Here is a 21,311-nt window from a genome sequence, read left to right on the forward strand (position 1 = left end):
CCGTACATTTTATTTTAGGCTCCTCAAAACCAAAATGTGTCTGACTCACCCTAGTAATGGTGGTGTCTTAGTACTTATCACATAGTAGGTTTTCAGCTTAACTAATGAAATGAGAAAGAGAATTTTAGTGGATGAAACAGAAGGAAGAGATATTAGAGTAGAATGTGTGTATGTTATAGCTGCACCTATAGTTATATCCCTATTCATAGTTATGTATAACTATGTGTAGAAAGATAAGTGTGTCAATATTAACAAATGGAAAGTTTTCTCACAAACCATGAAAAGACTTACCAATCCGGTACCTTAAAAATCTCTTTACTGCTGCTCGAATGGACTTTGGATGTGTGATCTTGTGTTTGAGTTCAGTGGCTTCTCTGAGAGGTTCAAAGTTCTGGCTATCCAGTACAAATCTATATATTCTACTCTGGAAGCAGACATTGGAGGTGAGTTACAGAAACTCAAGGGTTATATGGAAAGGATTAAACCAATGGTGAGAGATGCAGTTTATTTCCTATCTGATGCCCTACATGGAGCACCAAATGGTGCAAATGCAGCACTATCAGATATTGATTTGGGGACTTACCCTTTTGTAACCTCATCAAACTGCAGGGTTGAGGTGTTTGTTGAAGTATATGGAGTGAAGGCTTATACCACTAGAGTTGGTATTGGTGCCTTCTCTACAGAACAGGACAATGAAATTGGAGAATTATTGCAAATGAAGGGTATGGAATTTGGTGTCACTACTGAAAGGAAAAGAAGATGTGGTTGGCTAGACATTGTTTCAATCAAATATGCTCATATGATCAATAGATTTACTGCATTGGCCCTTACCAAGTTGAACATTTTGGTCATATTTACAGAAATCAAAGTTGAAGTTGTTTACAAGTTAGATGGTGAAATCATGCAAACCATGATGTCTTAAACAAAGTTGAGGTCCAATACAAGACTCTTCCAGGATGGAACCCAGACATATCAAATGCAAGGACATGTAAATGTTCGGTTTATTGAATATGAGCTTCAGATTCCAGTGCAGTTGACTGCTGTAGGTAAATCCAGAGAGTCTATGGTTCAACTCTTTTCAGGATGACCAGGGGCACAAGAAACACTCCTATAAGGGAGGGGATAGACTTACTTAAATATTGCTTTACAACATACAGGTTCCAGAATGAAGATACAGAGTGGATTTGGAGCCTGGCACCCAGTTCCAAGCTGCAAGCTGTTGTGGAGATGGAAGTTGGCATATTCCCATGCCAGCTTCCTCACCTGGCATAATGGCGGAATCATCTATTGTTTCTGCTGCTCATGGTGCCATGTTTCCTTTCAGCATCTAGTATTAGGTGGAATCCCTATTCTTTGAGCACCTATGAGTTGCCTCCAGTGTAGGTTATCTTCACTGTCATTGCATGTTCCTTAGTTTTGCCTCCTGGTACTGTAGATAGTAAGAACAGTGCAGTTTTGCACAAGCTTTTCTACATTCTGATCATTCTTTCATCGCAACCTTAGTTGTCAGAAGAAGTGATGGTAGGATGAGCTTTGTAAACTCCATAACGCTATGAATTCTGCCTTACTTATGAACTGTTCTTTTTGCCAGAGACCATTGCAAAGTTGAGCTTTGACAAGGGAAGGGTGTGTTATATCCATTAGTTTGTACAGAACTTACTTCTCACTATAAGTTATTTAATGCGTTAAATGTTTAAGAGGAAAGATGCTTCCCCCAAACAGCAACCTTAACTTTTTTTAATAGTCATCAAAAGATCTATTGTGATACTTGGTGGATATTTTTCTTTAGTTTCATATATGAGCTGAAATGTGTGTTTTACCTTTTATAAAAAAAATGAAATCTAATGGATTGATTTTTCAACATTATTCCTGCCAGTATATCTACAAAATCATTTGCAAGTGTCTAATGAAGCCAAATTGTTGGCCATAATTTTGATCATACCTTTATTTCTCCTTTTTTAGGAAAAAAGGGGGTATTGTTTTGATAAGTAAGCATAACATTGTGTTGTAGATTATCTTTCCATGAACTAGTAAATGTTTCAATTAGTTATCACTTAAATTTATTTTATGCCATCAATAGTTGATTGAAAAGAACCAACTATTTCTAGTAAAAAAAATTCTCTTTACCTCTTCATTCTGAATACATTAATAAAACTCTAGCATATCACTTCTGTATTAAATTCTCTATATGCATTTTTCTTTATTTGAAGTTTTAGCTAAAGCAAAAGTAATCTGTGCTCCTAAATTTAATGTAAAAAATAGGATTTAAAATTTTAATGTGATTTCAAAAGCCTCACAGTGAATCTATATGAAAGATATTTTAGAACTCATACACGTGCTAAACTCAAAGCTGCATTCCCATTATCCCATTTCAAAGCTTGAAACATGCCTAATACATTTTAAAGTTTGAAAATTCAAAGAATAACCTTTTCAAAATTATATAATTGGATTAGATATCAAGTGGAAAATATTCATTTGTCTTCTTTTTCAATGAAACACATTCCACAAATATTTTCAAGCTAAATAACAGGTTCCAAAGAGGGCTAATTTCACCCAGTATTTTTTTACATAAATAAGTCATATCTTTCCTTCAGGAGTAATTACAATTTAATGGACACTTGAAATATAAATATGCATTTAGTACAAGTATATTTTTAAGAAATAAGAGATCTTTTTTTATCCCTGAATTTAAAGAAGTTATGAAAGTGCTCACTATGGCAAATTTGGAAAACAACTAATTCTCTTTAAAAGAAAATAAAAATCATTTTCAACAACCAAAGATAATTATCTCTTTACTATATTAACATTTATTACAACAGTAATAAAAAGAAAAACATTAGAAACACAAGAGCAAACAGGTTACACGTTATAATGGTGGGTAGGTATTGTGGGGAGAGGAAAGCCAGTGAAGATGATGAAGGAGAGTGAATAGGGTTTAAGTTCTTTATATGCTTTTATGAAATAGATCAATCAAACCTGCTGATATTATTTTGAGAACGAGGAGGGGGTGAAGAAAAGAGCTGGAGGTGGGCGGGTGAGTTTGGGGTACATTGTGTATGAAAATATCATATTTGCATCTAGTACACATATATGCTGAAAATTATTTTTAAAGCACAAAATTTTTAAATGAAAATATATTATGCTTTCTAAAATTTTTTCCTGCACATATATATATTACTTTAATAAAAATAATTTTGTACATATTATCAAATTTACATTATTTCCATTTATGGAGTTGTAACTAGTACTGCAAAGAATACTTTGAATGTCTGCATTTTTCTGAGGTTTTGATTACTTTTTAGGAAAGGTTTATAAAAGAGGAATAAATCAAATGCATTTATTCTTATGCATATTTCCAAATTACCTTCCAGAAAACCTGCTAGCGTGGCATTTTCACATATCTTAGATTTTTAATGTCGATTCTTCAGTACAGCATACATAGAAAAACCGGAAGTGGTACTGTGGCTCATTGGGTGGAGCACTAGCTTTGAGGAAAGCCCACGGACAGTGCTCAGGCCCTGAGATCAAGCCCAGGCCTGACCAAAAAAAAAAAGCAATTTAGTACACAAACTTATACTACATACAATTTACTTGTAATTGTTTTTCCAAAATTTCTCATTTTCTTCTTTATCTTTGCACAGTGCTTCATTTTCATATCATTAGTTTACTTTATTGTTATTATACAGGTGATATGCATAGGGATTATGGTTACGTGAGTCAAGTAACGAGTGCATTTCCTTTCAAACAAGATCTTCTGCTCCCTCATTCTCTTTCCTGTCTCTCCTTCCCATCTCCACACATAGTTGCATAGTTGACTTTCATCAGCGTCCAGTGAGCTCCACTGCTGCACTTTTTCACCCTTTTCCTTCAAGTTCTACACTCTCCCCACGACCCTTCCAATGATGTACGCTTGGATGCATGTTATACAAACACCTTTGTGTTTCTCTCCTGAGTATCCACCTTTGGTCTCACTGTGGGAGTATCTAGAATCTTGTATAATTTATCACATCCCTGTGTATTTTAGGCCTCATAGCTGCACTATTCACAATAGCCAAGATATGGAAACAGTCCAAATGCCCCAAAAGTGCATCCAAAAAAAATGCAGTACCTATACACAATGAAATTTCACACAACCGTTAGACTAAAATAGTCTTTTATTTTTAATGTGCTCAGATTCATTAGGAGTTTTGTTCCCTCTGTGATACTTTGTGAACCCCTTTTCCCTTCTGACATGACACTTTTCGTGGAAACATAATTCACAGTGATTGCTGAGTGGAGTAGGAGATATTTATTACTTCTGCCAATGTGTTTAATTTGCCGAATTCAATGCCCAGGTGAACAACTTGAAGACTAATTGGTGAGTTGTAGCAGTCTATACAAAGCGAGGATTTGACATAATGGAGAGGATCTATTTTTCCTTAGGATTCGAAGTCTGGAGTGAATCATTTGAGCCTATAAAATTCCATGTGCAGTTTTCTGTGTGGAGTGTCAGTGGATATGTGACCACCCCCTAATTTCTTCAAAGAATTTTCACGTCTGCTGCCATCTGGATTTCCCAGTCTTGAAACTTCACCAGCTTTCCTGCAAATGTAGGGTTGTACACCCTCCTAAAGGGAACAACAAACAAGGAGAGAAAATGGTGACAAAAATTCCAATACAAGATTTTCAGAAATCAATACCATGCTACTTAGAACATTAGGTGCCTGCCTCACACAGATGCCAGCCAATGTGACTGTCATTAATAATTCCATAGATCCAATGGCTGGTGTCGTCCTGCGGTGAAACTCTCGCCATGCATTTCCCAGCCCTTGCCTGACAACTGCAAGACTCTAGATTTGATTCCCAGTACCAAAAAAAGAAAGGAACAGGGAGAGAGGAAAGGAGGGGGAGGGAGGAAAGTCTCATTAAACCTAAGTCCTGGAACAATCTTTTCAATTAAAAATTTATCATTTGCGGGCCGGGAGTTTGGCCTAGTGGTTAAAGTGCTTACCTAGCATGCACGAAGACCCGGGTTCGATTCCTTGGTACCACATACATACAAAAAAGCCGGAAGTGGTGCTGAGGCTCAAGTGGTAGAGCTCTAGCCTTGAGAAAGTCCAAGGACAGTGCTCAGGCCCTGAGCTCAAGCCCAGGACTGGAAAAAAAAATTTATCATTTGGATGAAAACTTACAAGCCTTCTGCTCCTATATCACTGTCCTCTCCCAGTGTCTCCAATAAGCAGTCACCAAATCTGTAATCAACCATTCCTAGAGACAGGTAATTCTTCACTTCTTCAAATAATTCAGTGCAGAATTTCTCCCTCCTGTGTTTATTATATGAATCCGAGCTTTCCATTTATCTTACCAAAACAATGGGGGCCCAAGTAATCAAACACACCTGCAAAAAATAAAACCCACTGGCTTTTTAAATGGATGAGCTGAGATGTAATCAAAACAGCATGCCAGAGATCTGCACCGACTCATGCCGAAAGGTTTATGAAACTCTGAGGTTTTGAACACAGAGCACTTGAAAACTGAAAGCACAATGCACTATAAAAATCATGGCATAAAATATGAACTGTGATTCTTAGCCCTCCTCACGTGGAGACACAGAGACAGAAGTCAATTTCTGTGTAGGTGGTCATTAAAACATAAGGTCAGGCAATTTCCACAAAATTGGCCAGTCATTTTGACATAGCTGAGAAACTGGGGAAAGATAGTTCTTACTTTGATTTGAGGAAATGTCTCAGTGCCAACAAGGGCAAATGTCTGAAAGCTCTCTGGAATTTCCCCAGACCAGATGGTGACTGAGAAAACAATCTGTCATCTAGGCTCTGTGGGACATTGGTAAGAACGAGAACTGAGTGAAAGCATCCTAGCACAAATATGTGGGGGGATGCAAAGGCTCATATGAAATAACTTCAGTCCCTTTCAGTGGTTACTTCATAATTTTTCTATTATTTGTCCAAATTAGTATGTAATCAGGTATGACAATTAGTCTATTGTTTTATCCATTACAGCAATAAGAGAGTAAAGTCCAATCAGAAACCTCACTGTTTCTCAAATAGGGTACTCAAATAGGTGGTTCTCAGAGGTAGCTTGTTGAAAACTTTCAATAGTATTTCCTAATTGCTAAAGAAAAGAACTCAGTTTCAAAGTTTTTCCGAGTCTTGTGCACTGATTTCCTATGTGAATAGCTGTTACATAAAATTTAGCATAGTGATTTTTAAATGCTTATCTGTTTCATTTAGGTCTTGTACCAATAGTGGCTTATTATTTTTTAGTAATAAGTCATAAGCAGAGAACCATGAAAACTATTCATTCATGGATCTCAGTCAGTTGCTTTCTTTCTTTTATCTTTTTTGCCTTAATGGAATGTAACAGAGTCCTGCTTATATATTTTTGTGCACTGCACAAGCACACATATAACTCATACGTAATAAAAATACATTTCTCAGTCTAGATCAACATCAAATGCATTTGAAAGACTTACCTCTAGAGACACATTAGTTAGATGATGGATGATAGATAGATAGATAATTGATGAAGCTAGATGATTGATAGATTCTAGATAATAAGTAGGTAGATAGATAGCAAGATAGATTCTAATTCTTTTTAGAAAATGGCAAAGCTGTATTTTTAAAAGTATTACCCAATACATAATTGAAATTCCTATGCAGAATTCAGTGGGTAGTCTAAAAATTATCTTCAAATGGCACAGGAGAGAGCATTTTCTAATTATATCACCAACATCCAAAACTAAAAATATTTTCTTAAAAGTCTTTTATACAATATACTATCAAAGAATTTTTTGCAATGACTTCATTAATCTTCTCAAATATCCTGTGTCCAGAGTTGGACTTGCACTAAATGGTACTGTCAGCTTTACCTCCAGGGAATTGGTTTCTACAAAGAAAGCAGCTATCAATTTTTATTTGCCAAAGCAAAGATTTTGGAGGAACATAGAATGAGATTTCCAAGTTCTGACTAAAGATGAAATGTCAGGGGTGATTTATTTCTTGTGAAAACAACTTAGATTTAGTGAAGGCAGAGACATAGGAAGTACGAAGCACAGTTGATGCCTTTATAACTTTAGTCTCTTTGCATCCAAGTCAGGACCTACTTACTGCTTTATGAATTATATATTCAAACTTCAAAAATAAAACCAGGGCATTACCTACATATTCTCCCCTAACCTTGGTTGTCCTGCCTCTTTGGCTTTGATGTATGATACCAAATACTTGCCTAACCCACACATAAGAATCCAAGCTCCTTGATCAAACAGCAAGGCTTACTTTAATTGAACCTCTGGAAACAGCCCAGCCCCTTCAAATCCTATTGTATGTCTATCCACCCCTAGCTTTCTGCTGAGCCTTGCACTTTCCTTCCTGTCTCTGTTTGAATCACACCATGTATCTCAACAATACATGTATTTAAATAAGTTATAAACACCTCTGGGTGTCTGCAAGCATAGTAAACTCTATCTTTAAGTATAGTAAGTTCTTTAAGTATAGTAACTGTATCCACAACTTGATCAGAATGAAATTGGAATCTTCCCTCCAGTCAGATAAACACTGATGGGAGACATTTGAGAGCAGCTGACTATATGATACACTACTTAGGGAATGAAACAAATGATTTCCATATCTTTCCTATGATTCCCTCAGTTGAAATGCACCCTCAGATCTACGATCAACCCCACTGGATATACAAGGAGCATTTTAGTTAGAAGTTGTGAGTGTGATCATTCCTTCTTTCTTTTCCCCAATCATCTTTAAATAGTTGTAGAAAATGGTTGCCATTTGACCAAGGAGTTCATGAATATAATTCATCTTGATCAGTGTACCCTCTTTCAAAATTCTCACCCCCCTTTCCACCCACCTCTTCTCTTACTTAATTTCTTTATTCATCTTAATTTCTACAGCCACCCCCCCAAGAAAGACAGCAGACCTAGATATGTGTAGTCACCATCAGAACTTTGGAGGTATGAGAAAGAAGGAGAAAGCTAAAACTGGGAAAATATAGGGTTGTACTTTAATTGGTGAGAGATAACAGGTGATTGAGGGTTAAGGAAAATATGTACCAACCATCCAAATTTTAAGTCCATCCTTTAATTTTGGATAGAGCTCTAGGAGGAAAAATTAAGTTCTGGTGGTTATTAAACCCACAAAACAACTATTTACAAGCTAACTTTCAATAATTTAGCTACAATATTTTTAAAAAGTCAAACTGAATACAAATTTGACCTAAACCCTCCATACATGATCAGCAAATTTTGGCCCAAAGTGACTTCTTATCGGTCATGTGCTAACAAGATAGAACGTTATTATTTTTCTCAACACCAACTAATGTTGCAAATTATTAAGGGAAAGCTACAACATTTTTGGCTCAACAATTTCTGTAAATATTTTGTCACAGTCATTACTGATTCAATTTACTTCAACACTTAATATACAAAAAGAACAAAACAAAACCATCATCTTCCAGTTCACCTAAGAGCACTCTACTAACCAGCTCAGCACATAATACCTTAGGGACTTTGGCCACTCCGTTGAGCATTTTGCCTCCTGTTGATACCTCTAGCAGTAGCAGCAGAAACTTGCTTCCAATTATACCAACATCAGCAGGAATTCACCAGTGTAATTCCAATAACAGGCCACCGGGGCAGAATCAAGGGAATCCTTTGACCTTGGGGTAACTTGCTCCTCTGTCATTCCAACAAATTTTCAACCTCTTCGCTTCATTAATTCCTTTTCTGCCTAAAACACCTAAAATGATTCCTTTTCTTTTTCCTCTTTTTTTTTACTGGACTCTTATTAATGCAAGCAGTGTTTATCCTCATTGTTCATCTTTCTTTACTGCTTATATTTCATTACTTTAGAAATTAAATATTCAGTTCAAATCTAGGAATTAAACATTTAGTTCAAATGTATTTAACTCTTATGAGATTGATAGTACTAGGGATAGCCACATTTCCCATCTTCTTCCGTGATTATATAACATTTCACAACTTTTTCTCCAAGGACAATTTAACATCTGGACATAAAAATATTCACCATGAGAAGGGGAATCAAGGTTCAAGAGGTAATGTACCTATTATGAATATAACTGTAACCCCTCCATAAATTATCCCAATAGTAAAATACAATTTTTTAAAAAAATGGAAAAGAACATTCATACTTTCTATTCAACTATTATATAATATAATGGCAAGAAAACTGTTTGGAAGCAAGTCAATGAATTATTATTAATGCTGACTTTGGTGTTTTCAGAGTGACAGAGAGAGAGAGAGAGAGAGAGAGAGAGAGAGAGAGAGAGAGAGAGAGAGACAGAGACAGAGAGAGAGAGAGAGACAGAGAGAGAGAGAGAGAGAGAGAGAGAGAGAGAGAGAGAGAGAGAGAGAGAGAGAGAGAGAGAGAGAGAGAGAGAGAGAGAGAGAAACCAGAGTTACTTAGCTCGCCATTAAGATCTTAAACATTTGTTCCCCAAGCCATGGTACAGTTGTTCTGAAAGAAGACAAAGAAAAGCGAGTTTCCACAAGGAATGCTTGGTGTTGAGTATCTTCTACTCCTATGGACTGAAAGTATTTTTTCCTGGAGATCAATGCTTTAGGCTTTCCAAACATCTCCAAAAAATGTCCTACTGCTTATATAACCTACTTTGTAAACATCATAATAAGAAGCAACCACTTTTACAAGTAACTCTACCCAAATAAAATATTCCTAGTTTTACCAGTCTCCAATCACTACTATGTGCCTCATATTGCCAATTTAGACATAAGAGGATTCAATTGATTAGTCTGAAAATTGACTAGAGTCTCTTTTGATCTTCTTATGATAGGATAACCACTTAACAAAGCAAGACCTCTCTTTTCACCAATCCAGAATTTTCTAAACAACTACTATGGGACCAGCTGGCAGAAAGAGGCAAGAGTGTTTGAAGATTAATTCTGCTGAATCAATTTAGAATGCTAACTTAAAAGTGTGGCAAAAGGGGGACGTATAAGTGAACATTAAATGAAATATGATATTAACTTATCTCAGAGACACATGTGGGTCCAGAAACAATTTAAATAAAGCCAAAATTTGTCTTAATATGTTTAAAATTTGGCATAGAACCCATAACTTGGTAACTACAAAGGCAAAGACAAAATTTTTTAGGTTATTGAAATGAGCATACTTTATTTTCCAAAGAGCTCTCATAAATTTTGGTTGAAAGGAACTAACAACTAACAACCCAAAACGAGGTTGGGCAGAAATAATGGTAAAGTGCCCGGCAAGCATAAGGCACCTAGTTCAAACTCCAGTATTGCCAAAAAATAAAAGGAGACAACTGAAATGATTGTGTAGGCAAAATGAGATATCTACAAATAATAGAATATTCTTCACCCTAAGAAAAATATTGTCTTGGCTCAAAGGAACTTAGGCTCAATGGTTTCCCTCATTTGTCATAATCTGTAGAAACCTTGGGCTCTACTAGCAGAGATCTGCAATAGAGCAAAACCTTGATACATAAGGCCATATAGTATGAAGCTAATTGAAAGGACCTCCAGGATATTGAAACAAAAGCCATATAATGAATGATTGTTGTTCTTAATGTACTATGTTATCTCTCATCTCTTTTGCTGTCCCTTGGCTATCTCATATTGTTACAGTATCTCGCTTTGTTATCTGATATATTGGATATATTTGCATTTGGTTATTTGAAATTGAATAGGGAAGGGGGAAAACAAGATGAGGGGTGGGGTGGGGGGGAGGGTAATGGGGACCAAGACATGTGAAAAGGTATCAATGCATGTGAATTAATGCACCTTCTATCTGGCAAATATCATGTAACCCTTTTATTAATTACAATAAAAAATATAAAAAAATAAATGTTGCTTAAGACACGAAAAAAAAGAAAAATATTGTCTTGGATACAATATTACAGTATGTATAAATCAAGAGCATTATGCTAAGTATTGTAAACCACTCATCAAAAGGAGAATACAATTTGATCCCATGTATATGAGGTATTTAGAGTATTCAAAACCCTAGAGAGGAGAGCTGTGGCTGCCTAAAGCTGGAAAAAGACAAATATTGTTCATTAGACTTCAAGTTTCAAGCTTACAAGATGTAAAATCATGGATGGGGAAATTCATAATCATTACTACTATGTTAATGATACCCAACATGGATGTATTTGATATAATTCCTTTTCATGTTAATTGAACAATTAAAAATTGATTCAATGGGCCGGGAGTTTGGCCTAGTGGCAGAGTGCTTGCCTAGCATGCACGAAGACCCACGTTCAATTCCTTGGTACCACATACATAGAAAAAAGCTGGAAGTGGTGCTGAAGCTCAAGTGATAGAGCTCTAGCCTTGAGAAAGTCCAAGGACAGTGCTCAGGCCCCGAGCTCAAGCCCAGGACTGGCAAAAAAAATTGATTCAAATTTATGAGAATAATGGAAAATATTGCCCTAGACCACTGAAAAAGGCAACATTGGAATTTATAAACTTGATCGGTGAATGTCTTTGTTTATGTGCCATACTTAAAACATCTATACTGGGTTTCCAAAATTTTTAATTTTTATTTGATTCTTACTGCCTTTATTTGATTCTCCATTCCATCAGTCATAAGCTTATTTTGTTGTTCTGCAGCAGAGTTACATGTGACTCTAACTTCAAAATTGTTTTACCTTTGATATGTCACATTGTGGTAGGGGACATTTTAAATTTGTCTTAAAACTTCCATGACATTTCAATAAGGCACAGAGAAAGCGATCAGTTTTTATGAAGGAAATTTATTTTGCCATCAAAAGTTGACAGATCAAGTGATCTATTGCCAGTGACCTTTAAAAATAAACAGAAAAAATAGATAACTTCTGAAATCTTTGACCAGGAAAAAAGTGGCAAATAGATCTTGTGGCAACCAAGGCACTCAAAGCAACCACTCTATTAGCAGAACCCTCTAATAACCTCTTGTCAAGAATTTATTTCTGGTAGGAACAAAATTCATCTTCAAGTCAGTTCCAATCATCAAGCTCCAAATACCTCCCATGAACTCCTATGATTGGGGAGATCTCAATAAAGCCGTTCATTCATACGCAGTAGTCACTGTTTCTCTAATTTCCAGGCCCAACTATTCAAAATGACTTCACTGGCACCTCAAAACATTCAGCTAAGGTACACCGTCCATTGACCTCCATTCTTCTCCAATTAGATACCACTACTTGGTTAGACAGCACTAGGGTATGCGTTTTATTTCAGTGTTCCAAAATTTGCTAATTATAACTACTATCTAGGTAATAGATAAATAGTAGATAGATAGATAGATAGATAGTATGTGGATAGATACATAAGTATATATAGGTATTGTATCTATATAGATATTATATAAATAAATGTGTGTGCATATATACAGAGAGAGACAGAGACAGAGACAGACGGAGACAGAGACAGGCAGAGACCGAAACAGAGACAGGGACAAAGAGAAATACAGAAGATAGGTTCAAAAGACCTTTCTCAGAAGGTGCTTCTTGTTTAGAAGTTTAGGGTAAATATCTGGGATTCTTGCTTTTAACCAAATTTCATATCAGTATGTTACCACATGCTTGATTTGACATCATCTTACTTCTGAAATTCCAACCCCTTAGGCTATGGGCAATAGTCCCTGGGTGTTTCTCTAAGCTCACGGCTTCTAGGTAGTCAACATACACCAGTTCTCTCTCAGGCCACCTTTGCTAATATTATTTTCTTGGGTCTCACCTGTTTAAGTCATTTGCTTGTCATGTGAGTTTGCAAACTCTACTTTAGTAGCTATATATTTGTGTTTTCCACTTTTACACAAACTTTTAATTTCTTAAGATTAAATAGGGAGTTGGCAGTAAGAGTGCAGCTATGTGACACCACCCCAGAAGTTACACTGTGTTCAAAAGCTGCTCTTCTACCCGATCTCTGCAGAATCCCCAAGGATGCTAAAAGCTGCTAACACTGCAAGTGGAATTACATTAACATCCCATAAACTCACATACAAGCTCCATTTTTCAGCCAGATAGGTTTTTTAATAGTAAAATTTCCATACTTTTAATAACCATCCTCATAACAGCAAATATACTAAAATATAAATAACAGTTACTAAATCATTGAGTATTTAATATTTACAAGGCAAAAGTGTTACGGGAACATCAGCACAGCATTGGTCTCTGTCTTGAGTCCAGTGAGAGAATGCAGGCAGGATGCAAAATGTATTGAAAGTAATAGGAACATTTATTAAGAAAGGAACATGCTTTCAATCGAAGTGGTTCATCTCTAGTATGAGCACGATATTTACCCTACCACAAGCTTCTATTGAAATATAAGAAGTATGAAGGAGTGTTAAGTTCCTCCCTAGGACCAGTTCATAAGGCAGAGTCACTTTCTCAAGGCTAGGAGGGATTTATTGAATGATATCAGACCCCTGGGGCATGGTTTGACAGCCCAGATAGGTAAGTTAAAGAGCAACTTTGAGTGGCATAAGGAAGATGGCATGAGGAAGCTAAAGGAAAGCTGTGGATTAATATAGGGAATTTGATGGGAAAAGAGAAAGCAAGTAAACGATTACTAACAGGCGTCTTCACAGAGCCTTCACTGCCTTCTGAAGCCCTCATTGTTTCATTGGGGTCACAGACGAGGGAGCTCAGGCTGCTCAGGGAGTCCTGGTGAGGAGGGAAGTCTTGGCAAGTGTTTGGAAAGATGTCTGTCCCCTACGGAGAAGGAGGCTTTTTGCTACAAACCATGGAACCAGACAACACAACAGGTAAGCAATACTAGCAAATACCTTTTCAGAATGCAAGTGTTAAAAGCTTGAGCATTTCTTTTTTAAAAAAATATTTTTATTGTAATTAATAAAAGGGTTACATGATATTTGCCAGATAGAAGGTGCATTAATTCACATACATTGATACCCTTTCACATGTCTTAATCCAAATATTTCTGTGTCTCTCTTATTCATTCTTTCTCCTCCCCCTTAGTGCAGCAAATAAACTCAGGAGGCCGAGATCCATGAGTGATGTTGGTTTGCCACTGCTGTTTATTCTTTAGGCTACTGGGCCACCATAGAGAAGGCTTAAGAAAGGAATTCTTCAGCCCAAGTTCTGGGCCAGTGTCAAACTGGGTCCAGCTTACAAAACGGTGGTGGCTTCATTAGCAAACATTATCTAATTATCAATAACGTGTTTCTTTTCCTCCTCCCACCCCAGCAAAAAAAAATAGTTATTTTTCCCAACTAGCAATCCAGTGTTGTACATACAAGCCCGTTTTTCTTTTGCCCCAGAATCAATTAATTATGAGTGTGCTTTCAACTGAATCTGTAGTTCCTACCAGAGCTTTTGTCCAAAGTACAGAACCGGCTCCTCTGATCTATGGAGGTGTAATTGTAATTCTGAAAAGGATTACCAGCCTGTAGGGAGAATTGAGTTGTACCAGCTTTCCCAGATTAACCAAAAGAATTGTTCACAAGGCTTGTCAATTCTTATTTTGTAATTGTCAACTTGAGAACCAGTAGAATCTTTGCCAACTTTATACCTTTCCTTTACATAGGTCTAATAAACAAACATACATTTCCCAATGTTTTTACTTGGTCAAATAATTTTGTCTTCAAAGATTGCTATCATTCTTCTGTTTCTATCATTGTAAAATAAAAGCTCTTTAACCTATACAAACACACACACACACACACACACACACACACACACACACACACACAAAACCCCACAGGATGAAGTATATTTCTTTAAACTAAATACATTTCATCTAATGAGAAAACCAATATCATTATTTTGCAAATTTTACTAACAGACAATTAAAAAAAAAACCACTGCCACTTCCACTGTGCCACAAAAAAAAGCTTTCAGGAACACACCTAAAAATGCAATATCCAAACAATTAACCATATGAGAAAGCAGAAATAATAACATGCATTTTTATACAGGCAAGTTATTTACAAAGCCTAGATTGATACCCAACCTCCACAGTGAATTTGCCAGAAAACAAAATGTCTTTTTCTAAAGAAAAAATTACATATGTATGCCAATACAAATTCAAATAAAAGCCAAAAGCTAATATTAATTCTAGGCATCAAAATGAACAGCATGCACAAAATTTATGAGGCACTGTTGGAAATAAATTTTCTTCATTGCAAAGGCAGTGTTTTTTCCAGTGGGTGGAAGCAGATTTGGGCTAACAGAATTTTTCAATAAATTAAAATACAGACGCTGAAAGTCAAGAGAGGAAGAATGCCAGAAAGGTCCCTTTCAGAGTCATGCTCTGAGAGTCTGCACAAATTGATGTTATTTATCTTGATAAGTATAACCTTCTTTCTCTCTACCAACCAACATTCACCCATCTTCTTGTAAAAGAAATTAATGTTTGGCAAATAATTAATCACCCCTATATTATCAAGACTATGTCCTTATGCTATCCATGGCCTTTACACAAAGGACATAGTAACTTCTCCTGATATGGCCCCTTCCTCTTTCTGGGTTCTGATTCTCCACCTGCTCCTCCAGACATTCTAGGTTACAATTTCACCCCATCAGCCTGTATTTCTGTACCATCCCATGATGCTCCTCTCCACCCTACTCATGACTACATGTCAAGTTCTTTCTGAAGCACACACTACTAGAATTATTCTAATCGATGTACACATTCATCTTCCTCATAGGTTTTGATAGAAGACAGGTTCTGATCAGAAGTTCCTGAATACAACGTTTCCCCTCATATCAGGACCCCAGAAAGAGAGGAATCAGCAGAGAAAAGATCACTTGGAAATCATCTGTTTTGAAGAGGAAAATGAAGTGACTACTAAGGGAACCAACTATAAGGCAGAGCTAGAACGTGAAGGAAAGGTCATGTGGTAGATGGAGAGTGAACCAGAGTGTTAGATCCCAGACCCAAACTCCTAGGCAGGCGCCACATATCAGATCTGGCTACTGATTTTCTATATTCCAAATGAAGAGACATAGTGAAGGGTAGAAAAGGCGGGTTCATCACAGCATATCTTCAGCCATATTCCAAGGTTCAGACATGAGCCATAGGTTCAAGTACCAAAGAACTTGGGGCAGAGGAAAAAAGTTACACGTAATTATGAGTCTTGTTTACCAGTGTGTTTCAGCAGATCATTGCGTTCATTCTTGTTTTGTGAGGGAAATCTGATCAAGTTCTTATCAAGAGTTATTATTGCTGGTGATTGATCTATTTGAGGGGGCTACATTGTTCTTTGCAGGCATTTACAATTTTTCATAAAGATGTTATTGATCAGTACTGGTTTTCCGAGAACCCAAGGGAATTCAAACAGTGACTGGAGGAAATGGCTTAGCACAGACATGTGAAATGGAGGCAGAAGTGCATAACCCTTCTCCTGTTTTTAGTTAGTTGATGGTCCATTCAGCATATGATACAATAGCCCAGTTCCTATCCTGGCCACAACTCACAAAGACGTATGCAGATGATACTTATATAAATGTAGTAAAGATGCCAGTGGCTATTTGAAGGTTAGAAACAGGATTTACCTACTTCTAAGTCTTATGTACTCTAATTTGTCTTCGGTAACGAGCAGATCTAGGGGCAGAGTCCAGCCACGTCAACATTAGCTGCTAGCCACCACCAGTTATTGCCTCCCACCAAGCACAGCAGCCAAGAACCTGACCCTTGTGGCTCACACTCTGCTCAGACTTCTGATGAAAGGGACTACTCCTCAGCTGCTGAAAGTCTGGACTGATGAACCCCTTCTGTTTACTGTCCTCAGCAGAAGTTTCTAGGCAATCATCATTACTGAAAGATTACTAGACTAGATAGGGAATGTTTCAATGTTCTCTGTGAAGGTTCTATGGATCCATTTTTTTTTTCAGTCTGAGTGCATGGAATTTAATGAGAATAAGTTGGTACCCTGAAGTTACATTAAGATGCACTTTTTCCAGTTGTTTGCTGAGCTGTATGACAGGAATGTGGACTTTTATTACTGAGAATAGTTTAACAAGAAGAAAGTGACTCATTTGTGGAATGACATCAGTGTTTCTTAACTTTAAAAAAAGATAAGCATTTTGAATTCTAATTCAGATAGCTTCTGCACCTGCCAGTAACCAAACATCTCTAAAAAAAAATCCTAGGTTTTCTTTTTTAATGATAAGCATTGTTTGAATGGTCACACATGTTAAAATTTTGCTTCCTGTTACATTCATGTCACTGAAATGACATAAAAAGAGTCTTTAATTTACATTTCTTCTTTAATAATTCTTACATAATTTAATTATAAACCCATAACCATGTCAGTACTTACTCTGAGCCAAAGAGCAGGAATGGTATTTTATATTTTGGTATGTGTTTATTAAATGTATAGATTGCTTCTTAATCATAAGAATACTTGGAGGTGAGTAATTCCCTATTGTTCATTTATTTACACTTTCAGCAAATATTTATGTACTACCTGCTCCATGTAAAGCTCTGAGCAAAGAGCTAGATAATAAGGCAAACCACAGCATACACAATCCCTATACATATGGAATTTAGAGCCTGGTGAAGAAAACCCAGCAGATTAAATATCACCCAATTAAATAAATAACTGTGGTGAGTGATAGTAACAAATGCTATATCTTGCTGAGAAACAAATATATGGGTCTGGAAAATGTAACAGCATTCTGAGATGCTGCCTGCTTTGGTGAATGATTAGGCATTCACCACACTGACCGGACTTCCTTAAAGAAAAGCTGTGCAGCCCCTCCCTCTCTGGTCCAACAAGAAGGAGCCTTCCCCACCCCTCTCTCTTCTAGCACCATTAGATTTTGCTCTGGCAACATCTAGCAGTTCAAGTGGTCCATTTATCTGCCTTATTTCTGCAACATGATTAAGGTGGAAGGAGAGTCATCCAACTTTCAGAATAAGAAATCTAACACCAGAACTGTAATGCAAGTCACACCTATTGGGAGATGATGTTAAACAATCCTGGTACACTAAGAATTCAGAGACTACATTCTATTTACCTATGCAGAGCAGTTGTCACTTCATGGCTCATACTGCGATAGTCTGTGTCCGTGTCACATGACTTATCTCTTTGACTCTGCCTAGGAGTACTTGCTAAATAAAGCTTGAAAGAAAATGAGAGATGGGGAGGGAGGGAGGGGGAAGAAGGAAAGAAGGGAAGGAAGGAGGGAAAAGAGAGAAGAGAGGGAGGAAGGAGGGAAGGGAAGGGAAGAAGGGAGAACGAAGGGAGAAAGAGGATGAAAAATATTGCAAATATACCAGTATTCCCACAATTTGAAGGCAAACAGAAATATATATATATATATATGAGACACAGAGAAAGAGAGAGAGAGAGAGAGAGAGAGAGAGAGAGAGAGAGAGAGAGAGAGAGAGAGAGAGAGACTCATTGGGTGTCGGTGCCTCACGCCTGTAATCCTAACCACTCAAGAGGTTGGGATCTGAGGATAGAAGTTCAAAGCCAGCCCGGGCCCAAAAATCTGTGAGATTCTTATCTCTAATTTACTACCAGAAAACTGGAAATGGTGCTGTGGTTCAAGTGGTAGAGAGCTAGCCTTGAGCTGAAATGCTCAAGGACAGTACTCAGGCCCAGAGTTCAAGCCCCACAACTGACCTATATATATATATATACATATATATATGTACATATGTATGATATGCATACGTACATATATATGGAGAGAGAGAGAGAGAGAGAGAGAGAGAGAGAGAGAGAGAGAGAGAGAGAGAGAGGCTTGTTACTGGAATCTCAGGTTCATGCTGCTCACCATTCTAGGGGACAGATATTGGGATAAGGAAACCGATGTTTTCAAGTCTACCACTAAGGAAAATAGGGGTTTCCATCTCAAATCTCTATCTTGGGGGGTGTGGAGTTAAGACCTTTATAAGACACAGCCCATTACAATGGAACAGTAGACAGGAAAAGAGAGGAAATGAACAGAAAGAAGGGGAGGGGAAGGGAGAGAGTGATCCTGACTGGCTGGACGAGTAAGGAAGGATAAAGAAGAGAGTCCTTGTCCCTTGCTGAGGAGAAAGAGTTGAATAGCAAGAGAGATCTGAAACTGGTTAAATAGTTTCTTACAATCCTTACTGATCTGGACCCTTCTGGTGAGTTGGTTAAATCATTAAACAGAAGTCAGAACAGTAAAGACTACTGGAAGAAAGTCTCTCATTAAAAACTAATAATGTAGAAATGGTGGGAAGGAATGGATGGGCTCCTTGAAGAACCGCCCTTCCCCACTTTGCATTCCTTTCTCTTAGCCCATGGGAAGTCAGAGTCGGGCACTACACTGCCCTTGGATTTATCACAAACCTAGACCTGAAGCCTAGGACAGTTTGAAGCGGCCTTGGGGAACCCTGCTAAGCAGTGATATGTGGGCCTCAACATCTTTGTAACTAGTGTTCAGGACAAATGTAATGTGCAGCGTGATTTCTGTCAATGTTCCAGCATTTTTTCAAACATAAAATTCACCCTTTTCATTTTTTAAGCTTTTCCAGATGACTTTCCTTTCTCATTTAAGAAGAATCCCTAAGTTACAAACTCTCTTCTCTGCAGCAAGTTGCGTAGTCTGACCATGCCCTCGGATTGAAGAATTACTCAGCGCACAGAGCCGATGTGTCTTTTGCAGCATCTGTTATAAAGCATTCTGCCACATCTCCAGTGCAGCAAACCAGTGATCACTATATTATACCTGTGAAGAGAATAGGATCTATCTCACCAGAGCAAGAAAATGTAAGGAGTGATTTTCCCCAGCACATAAAATCTAAAGTCAAAGTCTTATGACAAATTCTACCAAACAACAGCAAAAATCATCAGTACTTTCTCTGACTAATTCAACTTCCTCCTTGTTAATGTCATTGACCCCTGTGTATAAATGTGGAAATAATAACAAAAACCTCCTTAGCAGGACCTTAAAGAATTAACGATTGAGACATTAAATAATTAGCGAGAGTTTCTACCACTTTTCTGGTTTCACAGACTTTCTTGATTAGCTACCTGGCAAGAAATAACAGAGTATTTATCATCTAATTACTTTGACCCACATCCCTTTGAAACTATAGATTATAAATCTGTGTCAGGCTGTGACGGTTTGCCATCTGTTCTCATGACTTGTGAAGTTTTTAAATATAATTACAAGATTGCTATCTTAATAAATAGTTCAGTAGTTTAAAAAATGGTTCGTGAATTTTTCCTCTAAGAAAAATATGACTTGAGATGTGATAAGAACTTTGTAACTTTTATAGTTTCCTTATGTTTGTTTGAGTTTGTATCTGGGAACCAGGTTTTGAAATGGTAAACAGTAGAAAAATTAGACTTAATTAGACTATTATTTAAAAATAACTGAAAACAATACCGAAAATTCCCCAGGCTACTCAGATTATTGATTCAATAAAGCTTGTAATACAGCTACCCACCACAGGACCCTCCGTCAGTCCTGTAGCATCTAACTCCAGCTCCAAGAGAAGAACAAGTTCTCTTTTTCCTTCCCCAATATGGTACCCTTTAGTTTCTCCCCAAGGCACTCCCCTTGGCCCCCTCCCACACACACACCGGAATGTTCTTTTAAGGAGTGTTCCTGCCAGGAACAGAGTATCAGGACAGCTCTGAAGGAAAGTGCTATAATGAGTTATCACTTTCTTCCTTGGTAATAGCATGTCAAGAGTTTGACAAGTATAGGTTCTGTCTAGTCCATCATTTCTGATCTTTGTCTAGAGTAGCTTCTCTGTCCTTTGATGATTTTACTATTAGAAGTGACACATTCTTGTCTGTTCCCAAAATTGCCTGTGAAGGAAGTCTGATCTGGAAGTCTGTCACTTCTGATCCTTACTCTTGAAATTGGAGCTTCATGCAAAATTCCCATTAATTACTATGAGCTTTAAAAATGAGATCAAAACTGAAGTCATATCTTCTGGTTAAGTGAAATATTATGAAAAGCCAAGGGACTCAATCAATTGTGTGAAGAAAAGGAAGAAGGAAAATATGGACAATACCCAATATTTATCTCACCTAATAGTCATAACAATTCTTGAAAGAAGTTATTCTGGGTATATATTTTAGCTCATAAAGCCAAAATGGGAGCACAAATCTGTTAGCACCCAATGTAGATCACTGAAAAAGTTGCATGTAATACAGTTTGTGAGTTGACAGCAAGTATAAGCTGGTTTACAGTGGGTCTAGTTGTAGTAAAATCTTGGTGAACTCCCATTAATTCTCCACACCTACTAAATGCTTTGGGTCTTCTCACATTCTTCACCTGGCTAATTTCTATCAGCCTGTTATGACTCAGTATGCATAACTCTTTCTTTCCCCAGAATGTCTCTGAGAATTAATTGGTGA

General features: G+C 37.1%; 1 pseudogene; it reads left to right on the forward strand.

Moving 5' to 3' along the window:
- Positions 1 to 307: 307 nt before the first annotated feature.
- On the forward strand, positions 308 to 1,087 carry LOC150059884 (adenylosuccinate synthetase isozyme 2 pseudogene; annotated as a pseudogene).
- Positions 1,088 to 21,311: the final 20,224 nt, after the last annotated feature.

Source organism: Megascapheus bottae, chromosome 8 (genome assembly GCF_031878675.1).
Source record: "Megascapheus bottae isolate mThoBot1 chromosome 8, mThoBot2.hap1, whole genome shotgun sequence".
Lineage (NCBI taxonomy): Eukaryota > Metazoa > Chordata > Mammalia > Rodentia > Geomyidae > Megascapheus > Megascapheus bottae.